We start from the raw sequence: 15316 nt of genomic DNA on the forward strand, positions 1-15316 counted from the left end.
AATGAGGGCTATTGTTCATGAATGAGGTGTTTAGGTATATTAGATGACTCTGCACTACACGATGAAACCTTATACAGTGCTATCTGAAACCTCTTACAGCACTATCTGGGGCAAATTTACGAAATAGCGTTCTTATCTCAAAAACAGTACAAGATAAAAGAAAAATGTTATATTCAAATTTGTCCAAGATTAACGATTTAGTACAAAAAGGAATCTTGTGCTCAATAATATCAAGAACAAAACTCTCACTGTGCACATTTGCTTCTGTTCAATTTCCGAAAGACGTCATAAGACGTGATCATAAGGAGAAAAAGGTATTTCTCGGATGAAACAGGTATTATTAGATGACTCTGCACTACACGATGAAACCTTATACAATGCTATCTGAAACCTCTTACAGCACTATCTGGGGCAAATTTACGAAATAGCGTTCTTATCTCAAAAACAGTACAAGATAAAAGAAAAATGTTATATTCAAATTTGTCCAAGATTAACGATTTAGTACAAAAAGGAATCGTGTGCTCAATAATATCAAGAACAAAACTCTCACTGTGCACATTTGCTTCTGTTCAATTTCCGAAAGACGTCATAAGACGTGATCATAAGGAGAAAAAGGTATTTCTCGGATGAAACAGGTATTATTAGATGACTCTGCACTACACGATGAAACCTTATACAATGCTATCTGAAACCTCTTACAGCACTATCTGGGGCAAATTTACGAAATAGCGTTCTTATCTCAAAAACAGTACAAGATAAAAGAAAAATGTTATATTCAAATTTGTCCAAGATTAACGATTTAGTACAAAAAGGAATCTTGTGCTCAATAATATCAAGAACAAAACTCTCACTGTGCACATTTGCTTCTGTTCAATTTCCGAAAGACGTCATAAGACGTGATCATAAGGAGAAAAAGGTATTTCTCGGATGAAACAGGTATTATTAGATGACTCTGCACTACACGATGAAACCTTATACAATGCTATCTGAAACCTCTTACAGCACTATCTGGGGCAAATTTACGAAATAGCGTTCTTATCTCAAAAACAGTACAAGATAAATTTTATATTCAAATTTGTCCAAGATTAACGATTTAGTACAAAAAGGAATCGTGTGCTCAATAATATCAAGAACAAAACTCTCACTGTGCACATTTGCTTCTGTTCAATTTCCGAAAGACGTCATAAGACGTGATCATAAGGAGAAAAAGGTATTTCTCGGATGAAACAGGTATTATTAGATGACTCTGCACTACACGATGAAACCTTATACAATGCTATCTGAAACCTCTTACAGCACTATCTGGGGCAAATTTACGAAATAGCGTTCTTATCTCAAAAACAGTACAAGATAAAAGAAAAATGTTATATTCAAATTTGTCCAAGATTAACGATTTAGTACAAAAAGGAATCGTGTGCTCAATAATATCAAGAACAAAACTCTCACTGTGCACATTTGCTTCTGTTCAATTTCCGAAAAACGTCATAAGACGTGATCATAAGGAGAAAAAGGTATTTCTCGGATGAAACAGGTATTATTAGATGACTCTGCACTACACGATGAAACCTTATACAATGCTATCTGAAACCTCTTACAGCACTATCTGGGGCAAATTTATGAAATAGCGTTCTTATCTCAAAAACAGTACCAGATAAAAGAATAATGTTATATTCAAATTTATCGAAGATTAACGATTTAGTACAAAAAGGAATCTTGTGCTCAATAATATCAAGAACAAAACTCTCACTGTGCACATTTGCTTCTGTTCAATTTCCGAAAGACGTCATAAGACGTGATCATAAGGAGAAAAAGGTATTTCTCGGATGAAACAGGTATTATTAGATGACTCTGCACTACACGATGAAACCTTATACAATGCTATCTGAAACCTCTTACAGCACTATCTGGGGCAAATTTATGAAATAGCGTTCTTATCTCAAAAACAGTACCAGATAAAAGAATAATGTTATATTCAAATTTATCGAAGATTAACGATTTAGTACAAAAAGGCATCTTGTGCTCAGTAATATCAAGAACTAAACGTTCACTGTGCACATTTGTTTCTGTTCAATTTCCGAAAGATGTCATAAGACGTGGTCATAAGGAGAAAAAGGTATTTCTCGGATGAAAAAAAATTCCCTCAAAATGATTTTCTAGAGGTAAGTAATATATATATATACATATATATAAAACCCTTCGTCTTCAAATTCTGATATAAAAGTAAAGGGTATAAAAAAATTTTAAAAATGAGTTTTCAAATCTTTAAGACGGCTGAAAATACCATACCAAATCAGGAGATCACTTTAAAAGGAAATATAATAACTTTCAATTTTCGTGTTAAGTTTAGATGACATTGTAACGAGGTTACAGTTACCTAGTGAGTTTCTTAATGCGTGTGCTAACTTGTAGTTGCTATGTAAAGGAAGCCTTTGTGATTAAAAAACCACTCTAGATATTTGACTTTTGATTATGACTTAAACTGTTTCATGTAAAAAAAATCCAAAATATTTTAATTTAAAAAATGCACTAAAATTTACTTTTTTGCGTTTGATTTCATTTACACAGTAATTTAATTATCAGTTTGTGATAAAAAAGAAGAAAATTATCGCTATTTGAACATTTAACTGAAATTTGAACTTCTGTTCCTGAAGATAATAACACGATAATTCATCCTTCTATCAGCATGAACTAATAAATTTCATATAACTTCCCGAAATTCATAGCAATTAACTGTCTTTAATTAGTTCCAATAAAAGATTATGATACCTTAAATAATTTTCTTGTCAAAAGAAACTATTGTTAATCTAACTGCTACCGTCGTAGAAAGAATATCTGCACATTCAGAGAAGTGATCCACAAAATACCAAACGAATGCATCAACCATTTTTATGTATTCAGAATTATGTATTAATTAGACAAAGACAAAGCTGCAACAACTAATTAACAGTATCTCATTTCGTTTCTCGAAATTGTTATTACGACAAAGCTCATGAAACAAACAAACAAATGAGAAAGTAAGTAAATAACTACCTCTACTCTTCTTCTTAGTATTCGTTTAAATTATATAACTTGCTCTGCTTGTGTTATTAGCATTGGTTTAATAAGTAATGCTGGTAGGCCATGCCGAAATCGCTTCGATAGGTTATTGTCAACATGTGCGGAAGGGTAGAATAGATTGATCATTCTCTGTGGTTTTCACAGGAATTAGGAATAAAAACTGATAAAGATCTCTAAGCATTTTTAATTAGAGATTTCTGGTTGTATTTGAATATATATATATATATATATATATATATATATATATATGAAATTTCTATAAATAAAGTAGAAAATAAAATGTCGATTAACTCAACATCCTCTGTACTTAAATAAAGTTTCACACAAAAAATTTAGTATTTTTATGGAAATCTTCGTAATTATTGTACAGATTTAGCGAGCATGACAATTTCTAAAATCAGCAAGTATACTCAACTTGATGAAGACTTTCAAAATTAAAGCATCTTTAATATTAGTTTTCTCATTAGACAAAATTCATAAAATTGAAAATTATCATTCTACATAATAGTCTATTTTAATAGACAAAATTCATAAAATTAAAAATTATCATTCTACATAATAGTCTATTTTAATAGACAAAATTCATAAAATTAAAAATTATCATTCTACATAATAGTATATTTTAATAGACAAAATTCATAAAATTAAAAATTATCATTCTACATAATAGTCTATTTTAATAGACAAAATTCATAAAATCAAAAATTATCATTCTACATAATAGTCTATTTTAATAGACAAAATTCATAAAATTAAAAATTATCATTCTACATAATAGTCTATTTTAATCAAATTAATCAAAGTGTAACAAAAATCATGATGCAGGAAAGCTGAAAAAGTAAGAAAAACGAGTCCTTAAAGGATTTTTAAATTCTAAAATTTATATGGTTCTATATTATTTATATGTATTATCAAATTAAATTAAAAAGAATTAGAGTATTTCTCAGTTTTCATTCAAGGAATTTCTTACTAGATATTCTCATTTGCTGCGAGATTTAAAATATTAGGAATTTTTATTAGTTATTTATGAATATTTCTGCTTTTAATCAAAGAAAATGTTTATATTACCTGAAATAAATATGTACATTAAAATAATTTTTAACTTAATAATTTTATATAATACTTTTTTAATAATATAAGCATTTAAAACATTTAATGTTATTCTTCTTGCTAATTTCGTACATTTCTATAATTTAGTTCAAATGCCGATTAGATTTAAACTACTTTAGATATTTTTCCATCTGATTCCTGAAATGCAAATATAGTTATGAAAATTTAAAAAAAAGTTTTATTTTTTATTTGCATTTAATGGATTTATATGGTGAGTATTTTCAGTAGTAAGATAATTAAATATTTTGAGAGTCATTAATAAATTATAATTTGATTTATTTTTCATTTATAAGCTTACATTTCATTATTATTTCAACATGAGACATCATACTTAGATTTGTTCCTGCAAAAAAACTACCAAATATTGATTTTAAAATAGCTTATTTTGGTAGTCAGCCAGAAGTATGGAAGTGTAATTATAATTAATCAATTAAATTTGATATTAATTTCAGAAATCTATTTATTCTTTATTTTGACTAATGATCCAAGACAACTGAAACCTGTACGTACTGATGTTAGAATTAATGAATTTATAATTCCCTTAAATATGGTTTGTTTCTACCACATTTAAAGATTCACATGTTATCATCATCATAAAAAAGCATTTTTTTATTAATCTAAATATTTAAGTGAAAACCATATTTTTCATTAATTATGATGTCAATAAAAATCTTTTGGAAGCTCATTCGCCATAATAATGAGACGTGTCCCATTATTCTAATTTTGTAGTTCATAAAGTAATATAAATATATTTATATCAAATATTATTGCGCATGTGATTTATATAAACGTTTTTCTTATTAATAATTTTTTAAACCTCATTTATTGAAACATAACTGCAAACCATTTTCCCTTATAACTGAAATAGATATTTATTTCCTGATTTACTTAAAATGTTTTAAACTTGTAAATTTTTTTGTAAATACATTATTGTGATTTCTTTACAAATGAAGCAAGAAAAATTTAGCTTCAAAACTACATTTTATTAGCATTCATTTTACAATTTTCAAAAATAAAAGTAATCTCCAAATCGATGTTAGGTTTCTCTGGTTAATAAAACTAAATTTAATATTTAGAGATTCACTAAGAGTAACTATTTTCGAGAAGTACAGAACACTGGAATTGCTTATTGTAGAAATAGTGACTCGAATATGGATACAACTTTCTAATTATTTTGGATTTCTGCAAACCAAACATTTTGAGCGAATTTGAAGATCAGCTTCAACTTTCAAAAATATTTCACTATTTTAGGAAGGTTTATTATCCCGATTCTATGCACTAATGTCACATAAAGAAAATCAGTTTGAAAACAAATGATGTTACAACATTTTTTTCTCATATTATCCTAACTTAAAGAGTCACATTGCCTATTAAAATTTATGCCTAATTAATTTTACAGCATTCTATGTTCATAACTACATTTTTATACTCATAACTATATTTTCATACAGTATACTTAAATAAGTATACTGTATTTTTTGCTTTTAGTCTCCATATGAATTTGCCACTTCGTTTTGCCTATTATTATTATTTTTTTTAATATTGTGTGATTGTGAATGCAATAATTTGATCACGGTGACGCAGTTTTAATTGGATTTTGTATCGAAAATTCAAAAGCAGTGAATAAAACATTGAGGAAATTTTCTCACGTCAATATAACGAATATATATTATTATTATTATTATTTATCTTCGTGTTAACAATGTGCTATTTTATCTGAAGAATAGACTGCAGAATTTGGATTGATGACGCCAAATGTCTAATCACAGATTCAGTAATATTTAAAAAATATTTCATACATCATAAAATCGATTTAAAAATATCTGAATTTTTAATTTCAGATACTTCTCTTTAAAATTTATTAGGTTAAGTTGTAAAAACTTTAAAATTTAATTATTTATTATAAAAATACACTTGAATCTCTATTATCTAACTCACAATCAAAAGTTTTAATATGTTTATTTTGGGTGTCCGTTGTTTTCTTTTCTGAGTCCAATGCAGCAAAAGGGCAGTAATAAGTAATTTTACCACTGATTCGTTATTTCTGGAATATTCCAGAAGTAGTTGTAAGTTTGTTAAAACCTAATGTGTATAATTTAACTCGATTTTAAAATTATATTTTAATATTCGCATAATATTTACAGAATTTTGTGAAACTCTCACAATTTGTAAAAGTGCAGTTAAAAGCGGAAAATAGTTCGTTAGAATATAAGCATTTATTACATATTACGATTGTGGTAATTAGATTGAGAAAAAGTTCTAATAAAACCAAATGATATCCACGCTATTTTTTTGTCATGCGAGATTAATTAATAAAAATAAGAAACCAAATGATAAATTCATAGTACTATCTGAAGATGACATCCTTTCCTAGGAATGCTAAACAATCTTCATATCTTATCACGGAGTATCACACATATACGCTCCATGCTATTTACATATTTATAAAATGAATTCCCTTTGAACTGCGCCATCCTTAAATCTTTATGAATCATGGGAATATATTCGGTTACTCTTTCCTTGCAACTCATGGAAATGGAAAGTATTCACTTGAGTTCTCCATCGGTGCATTTTAAAAGTGAATTTATTATAACATTTTGAAAGAATTATGTCTGGAAATTGATTGTATTTTGGAAATTTCTTCATTTTTTTTTTTTTTTGTATTTTGGAAATTTCTTCAATTTTTTTTTTTTTTGTATTTTGGAAACTACTTCAATTTTTATTTGTATTTTGGAAAATTCTTTATTTTTTATTTGTATTTTTGAAATTTCTTCAATTTTTATTTGTATTTTTGAAATTTCTTCAATTTTTATTTGTGTTTTTGAAATGCCTTCATGTTTATTAGAAAAAAAAATAATTCCTTGAATAAAAATTTCAAATTTTTCAACTTTTGGATGAAAACAGTGATTGTTTTACTCTAAACTAAAGAAGAAACTTTCAATGCTTGCCATTTCATTGATAGAAAATTTTGATTTAAAATATTAAATGAAAATTGAATGATTTCTCCGGTTTCTAAAACAGGAAGGAAAATTAAAGATATTTTTTCTTTGTAATAAGAGAAATATCCATAGAATATCTTTTAATTAATTTTTACTTTTCACAATAAGGAAAAACCTATATTTTCCGGTTTCAGAGTGTCAACTTGATGTGTACATTTTTTTTAACTTTCCAGCAAAAGCTATTAAGTAATACAAGAATAAGAGGACTTGGAATAATTTTCTGTATTATTTTAAAATTCTCTTCTGATTTTAATTTTCATTCATATTTAAAAGGATTTTTTGTTAAATAATTCATATATATGAACGATAACTAAGAATATTTCCATAGAACGGGTTTAAATACATTTATTTTTGTAAGAATCAAAAATTAATAAAAAAAAAATATGTACTTTCTCTGAATTATAACGTTTGAAAACCGCATGAAATATAGTTAAGAAACATGTATTTTGCAAACATTTTTAACATAGTTTAAGAAATATTGTATGCGAAATCTGTATATCCAGTGTCGTTCAAACACATAGTAAGTAACCAAAATAAAGAAACTCTATCAATCCATATCGGATATGCGGGTAGTTTATAAAACAAACCACAGATACGGGAAAACACTCAAGCAGACATAACAATTCAGATTGACACAGCTTTCAGACTCTTATCGCATTTTATAATCGATAAATGCATTAATAAAATATAAAGCGAAATTTGTGAGAATAAATAAAGTATGAATATACAATTTTAACAGTAAAATATAAAAACCATCTAACTTAAAAGCTGTAATAAGATTTAAAGAATCAAAGATGAAAATGATAATGAAGAATAACAAATATATTATAAGATATAAAATAATCGTAATAAAATTCTAAGATAAATAAAATATAGTAAATATAAAATGTATCTTACAATAAAATTAAAGAATAAGATGACAGCGCACATGAAAGAGAATTAAAAATACTACAATAGTAATAAGAAGAAGTTGTAATAACCACAGCCACAAACTGGCTACTCCGACACGCCGCAACAGCAACATTGGCAGGAACTGTAGTTGAGTCTTAATGGTCATCACCGGCCGCGATACAACCCTTTCCTAAGGAAGTATGTCTATCATCAATGGGAGGAGACAGACCACATTTCCGTGTACCTACAAGGATGGTGAGAACCAAACACCATACCGGAAGCTTCTCGTTCTCAATTACGAGATCCCCCGCCGTAGGACAAGAAGTTATTATAATAAAAATGCTTGTCTGTAGAGTAAAATTTCGATTTTGCGAATAAAATCATTGATTTTATTCGACCCTACTAATCTATTCTACTTCATTAATTCCATTCCATTAGAGCTTGCATTCCATCCGATACAATTTAGGAGTAACTTCCAACATATACAATATTTCGTAATTTATAAATATATCCTCTCTGAAAAAGATTTAGTCTTTTTATGTGTCTTCACACCAGGACCACGAATTGTGCTACCAAGTATTTACATATTTCCGAAATAAATCCCCTATAAACAGCGTCACCCATAAGATTTTATGTGACATGGAAAGATATTTGATTGCCTTTTCTCTGCATACTTGCGCAAATGTAATGCAGCAGTTCGTTTTGTTTAACTCTTGAACATATCCATTTGATGTCAGAGATTTCTTAAATAATAATAAAAAATAAAAAAAAAATCGCGCTCAAAGAAAGAAGAAAGAACTTCAGAAGTTTCGATGTAGACGTATTTGAAATCCCATTTGAGTGCATTGAGGAAACTTTATTATAAGAGTATATAGATTCATATTTGAAAGCAGTAACATAGTTCAAGAAGTTTGAATTTCTTCGCATTCCTTAGACCTTTTCTTCTTCCACAATGCATGCGCTTCCTTTTAAGTGCTTTATTATACAAGAATATTTAAACAATCAGTTGCACCAACCAAAGATGTCTATAACTTCGTTGAAACAACAACAGGAAAATGTTTTGAACATAATGTAGAAAAAATTAAGTTTAAAGAAAAAAAATAAAGTTTCTTTGAAAGCATAATGATTTTCCATCTTTATTTGATCACGTTTGTAATATGTGAACGGAAACCCATTTCCTTCCAGATATTGTGAAGCATATTCATAATTATTTATATTCTTTCAATAAATTCACGCATGATTTTGCAGCTCTCGAATTATTATGATAACTTTATTTGACTCGGAGGTATCACAGAATATGTCTTAACTCTAGAGTGTATGACTTTGCTTTTGCAAAAAAAAAAATGTATTTTATGAATAACTGCATTCAATTAAAGAAAATTGTATTAATTTTTTAAAATTATATTTTCCTGAAATTTACAAGAAAAGTTAAAATGTGCCAAATTGATACATTATAAATTAAACAAAATTAAACAATATCTCACTGACACAAATCATATTATAACAATTTTACATTAAAAATAAATGTTCATCTTTACCATAATAATTTTTACAATGTTTACAATGCAAAAAAAAAAGTTTATTAATAGTTTTAATGGTAGAACAATTCATACAGCAGCCATCTTAGTATTTTTCAAGCTTCCAGAATAGATATATTTCTATTACCTATATTGCCATAAATCGTTCTTTTCTACAAATATATATGAAAAAAGATTTCCAATCACTCATTGCAGTCCTTTGGAACAATCATGTGCAGCTTATAAAAGGAAATAACCACTTGTAGCCAAATGACTACATGGTACACTGTAGGGTTAAATTTCTTAGTATTGGTGTTATCTTTTTCGCTAATCAAATCCATGTCAAGATCCGCAGCATCGGCATATTTCTTCCTCTAAGGGTTTTTATATGCTGGATCGTTTCACACTGAAATTTACAAACGAATTTTGTCCGTCTTGATTTTAATAATTGGAACAGAATATTTGTTGTGACAAATGAAGTTTTTATTCTAAAATGATTGATATCGGAAAGAAGCGATGAAAATCTTTCTCAAATTATTATAATGATATACAAAATCCCATAAACATATCTCTTCATAAACAAAGCAAAATATTTTTAAAATATTTTATATTACCAATTGGCTACTATAGTTATTGTTGGATACAAAAAAATCACTCAACAAATTTAAAACAACTCATTCCGTCAAAAAATAACAATAAAGAAAAGTTCAGTTTCATTCTTTTATAAAATTAAATAATTAAGCTACAAAATTTATTGAAAACATGAATAATCAGAAAAAAATATGTCTTGACATAAAAATCGCAAGTAATTCTTAAATTTTTTATTCGTTTTTCCATTACTGTAAAAGTATTTGAAAGATATTTCGTGTTTCAATTTTTCAAAAAATAGCGTTTATTTTGAATTTGAAACGCATTAATATTTTCATTAATTTTAGATTTAATCTAATTTAAACAGAAATTATGTTTAGAAAATGGCAAGAACAAATATTGAAAATATGTATGAGTGCAAATTGATATTGAGGCATGATCAAAGAGATATGATATATGATTCCATTTTCCAGAACTTTATTTTTTTTTCTGATGAAAGGGATCTAAGAAATTAAGTTTCCTTAGTCCTTTTACTGAAACGTTATTTGTTATGTCGGCAGTACAAAAACATTTTTATTTTTTTCATAATAAATATTCAAATAAATTATATTATGAACAGGTATAGAAATATATTCATACATCTATTTTTCATGAAACAGCAATCACATTAAATTCTAATTTTTAATAGTATTTGAGAAAGAAAATACATGAAGTACATACATGCTCGTAGATATATTTTCTAAAAGAATAATAAAAAAGAAGGAATGATATTATCAATGGCAAATAGGAATTGTCAGATTATTTGTAATAACAACAATAATAAAATCATATTAGGGACAAAAAAAATTCTTTCATATCATATTGGCACATTTTGTTTAAATTCTGAAATATAGCCTTAAATTTTCCTTCAGTGTATATGCTTCAGTTTTTAAAAAATGCTGATCGAAATAAAAGGAATCCTATCTACAAGTTTAAAATGCAGTAACGAAGTTATTGAAAAATCCAGAAACTATCTGACCCTTCAAAATAATTATTGGGAATAATAATTTTAATTTATTGTTTCATTTAATATAGATTTTAATAATAAATGTTAAGTTCTATATTTATTGTTTTGTTACGACTATATAAGACAAATAAAATTCCTCAACAACTACTCCATATATCATCGACTGCTAAATCCATTTGCAAACCCTGATCGGTTGTGGTTTATTTTAAATATGCATGATACTTTTCTTTATGCCACATTCATGTCAACCAATTCTATTGAATTTACTTCTTATGGCACATTGAATCTCCTTTCCCGCAATCCCTGAAAAGAAAGGAAAACCAATCTGGTGAATATTTTCCCTCTCAATGCTTTTGGAAAACTGCAGCTGCTTCTGTTTAGCCGGGAGTTCAGAAATATGAATGAACCTACACTTTAAACAGCTGCGTGAGACGTCACTTCAAAACAAAAACATATTAGCTAGCACTTCTAAAGGTCAACTGTTGACTTGAAATTAAAAGCTAATAATTAATTCATCTGTTAATACTCAAACGAATTTTTCATTATCAACGGGTTGATTGCCATTTCCATATCTACGTCACGATGGCTCTTGCATTATTTTATTTAAAGAAAAAATTTAATAGTCCTGTAAAAATAAATTTTGACGAATATATACTTGCACATATACAAGTGTTCTTAATGTAATTTATACAAGAAGAAAATTGTTTGTATGCTCTGTAGGCATGAAACCTAAATATTTGTTTATGGATACAAGCTAATTTGATTTTAATTGGTTTCAGTGAGAGTATTTTGATAATTTAGTAAGGAAAATTGTTATTGTATCTTTACCTTCATGTCAAGAAAATTTAATATTTATTTCAAGAAATATAATGATATTACTCAAACAATAATTGTGGTATCTTTTTAGACAGAAGAAACAAATATTTCTTGCAAGGATTGTCCCAATACAAGAGCCATTGATTAAAATTTGTATATATCGCATAATATTTAATAATTATTATACAGTATTTTAAAAAAAAATTATTCCAAACAGTAATTTTTATGCTTTTTTTTGTTGCATTTAGGTAAGTATTCAAATATATATTCTAAGTGTGATGCATTATTTACAATATTTATTCATTTAGATAGAACGAAATTAAATAAAAATAATTGACATATTAATTAAATAAACACAATAAAGATGATTTACATTCTAAGAATTTCATTACATACATAATTAAAATAATCACTATATTAGACGTGTTTAATTATTTTTCACCGTTAACTCTAAACTTTATGATATCGTTAAGTAAGAATATATATATTCTTGTCAAACTAAATCATTAATATCTGGAATTAGCATTCATTACTCTTTTATGAGAAAAGGAATTAAACAATCAATGATAGAAAAACGTATATTAATAAGTTTATTTATAGATTTTTAGAGACTTAAGTTCAGCTTTTCTATTAGAAGCGATTAATGATTTTAAGCATGGTAACAAAATATCAAATGCTTTGAAAAATGCTAATCACTTTTATGACCAGATATTTCGCTGGGAATATTGGCTGTGTTTAATTTTATTCTTTTATGCATATCTTTATGATCTTAGTTCTTTTAATAAAACAAGAATAAAATTATTACAGACATTAGTGCAATACTATTTTTATAATCTTACAGCTATTCTTTTTTTTTTTGTGCACTGAGATTTATAAATGAAATCATATCTTATAGCATCATTAAGAACGTTAATTGTCAGGGTAATATAACTTCAAATAGTACGTTTTCTTTATGGGACATTAATTTACTTTCTTATCCCTTATATGAATTGTATGGATAGTTATTAAAAATCAGTTTTCATTACTTTTTAACAATTCATGAAAATCAACGCAATTAAATATCTTTCAAACAATAAAACAAATCCGAATTATTTTCTTGTGACCGTGAAATGTATTGTATTTTTCAAAGCATAATAGACAAAATATAAAAAAACAGCACAGTGCATAAAAAAAGATGTATTTAAAATTTTAAGATTTAAAAATATTTTCGAATTTTATCACGAGACATATCAAAATAACACTTAGTTTCAAATAATTAGAATCTATGAAAAGTTTTATAAGAAATTGTTCTTTCTTTAACATTCCATTCTTCATAGTATATTTATGTAAAACTTTAGAGTGTACATTAATAAGTCAGGTCTATTTAGTACCAACGCGAACTCACACACATATTCTCTGTCATTATCAGTATAAATCTATCTCATAATAGAAAGCTGCATTAATCAAGGGATGCTCAGGGTGAATAATACAAGTTTCATCTAAATTATCACTAAGAATATATAAGATATTTACATTGCTTGTTTAATGCCAATTTTCGAATGTCACATCAAAAGTTCAAATACGCCGAATGCTCAAAATCATGGAACATTAAGAATGGAAGAAATCTTCATAAATTTTCAATTTTGATATTATTAGAATTTTTATTAGGTATGCAACTTTGTTTCCACCTTTTTTTAAAATGTAAAGTTTTATTTTCAAAAAAATGATTTCCTATTCATGATCTAAATTACTGTACTTCGCTAGCTAATACTTTTTCTCATCTTTCTGGTGGTTATCGGATACCATCTCGAAAGCCTTAAGTATCTTTATAGACGATTCAAAAACCGAATTCATTTTTGGACTTCTTCATAAGAGTTGAAATGTTGATCAACCAGACAGTGTGTCTGCTTCGAAACAAATGGTAATCGAAAGGGGACAAGAAAGTGGGTGGGAAATACCTCTCTGTTTAAAGTTCCCTAGTGTGTTTTGGCCAGTATTGAAATATGTGTTTATTGTATCTCTCTTGGTATTGCCATCGTGTCTCTTTCAATGATTGGCTCAAACGCAAACATTGTGTTACTTTCTGGTACCATGTGATGGTTTCACTCGGTTTTAACAGCTTATAATATATCATACTAAGAGGTCCCATCAAATGCAGAGCATAACTTTGGCATTGTGAAACCTCTCGCGATATTTTCTTTTATTAAGAAAAGATTCACAGTAAATACTTAGGAACATTCGATAGGATTCAGTCGCAGTTTTCTTCAAATAGAGACAGGAAATAAAAACGCCAAGCAAATAATGAGAATTTAGCTTGAAACCTGCCATCTTCGAGATAAATTTATGATACAAATACAAATTCACTAATGTGGTGCTATTGTTAAGTTGACAGATTTCCATCGGGACTTGCTACTGTAGTCATCTTCCGAAAAATGTTGGAAGCAAACTTGTATATATAATACATTTTGGAAAAAATTGAACCACATGCTTAAAGGATTCATGCAGAAAAGGAGCTACGTAAACGCTTTATGCATACAAAAAATACTATAAAATCTTACTTTATGTTTATAAGAACGCCATTTTTGATCTCAAACCTAATTTTTTCTCAGCAATTGAAATATCTTGTTAACTGAACTCTTGTGAATTGCACGTCTAAAGTATATCATTTAAAACATTTTTTAATTCGATTTTTTTTAAAAATAGCTATTATCGAAATTAAATATATTTCCTTTATCGTTTCTTTGCTCCTCCCTCTGGGGAGGTTATCTCGAAATGAGGATGAGGTGCTTCTGGTATGGTGGCTGGATCTCACCATCCTGGATACTCAAATAGGTAGGAGCCCTGGATCCTCCCACTGATGCCGGGACGTACTTCCTTCGGGAAGGGTTGCACCGTGGCCGGTGATGGCCCTTAGGACTCAATCACAGTTCCCACTAATGTTGCTGTTGCGGCGGTCCGGTCATTCAGTTTTCTTTTTCTGTGTGCCTTCGGGCGGGTCAGAGAGTTCTTTGCTTTCTTATTTACTCCCCATCTTAGAGATAAAAAAAATCAAAATGAAATTATTCATCATTGTTAGTATTCTTATGGTTCCTTTAACGAATATTCCATATTTTTGGACTTAATCCTGAAGAAGTAATTTAACTTTTAAAAAAGTGTATTCTTCCCTGTATTTCTTGTTTTTCATATAACTTTGGCATTGTGAATTTGTGAATTCATTTTATTTTTTATTTCTAGATATAAAACAAAACGTAGAACAATATAAACGGAAGAATTTTTTGAATAATATATGTAACCAAGAGTCTGCATTTAAAAAAGATTTTTTCATGTAAAAGTAAAATGTGATAATTAATGTA

The sequence above is a fragment of the Argiope bruennichi genome, chromosome 9 (genome assembly GCF_947563725.1).
Source record: "Argiope bruennichi chromosome 9, qqArgBrue1.1, whole genome shotgun sequence".
In the NCBI taxonomy this organism is placed as follows: Eukaryota; Metazoa; Arthropoda; class Arachnida; order Araneae; family Araneidae; genus Argiope; species Argiope bruennichi.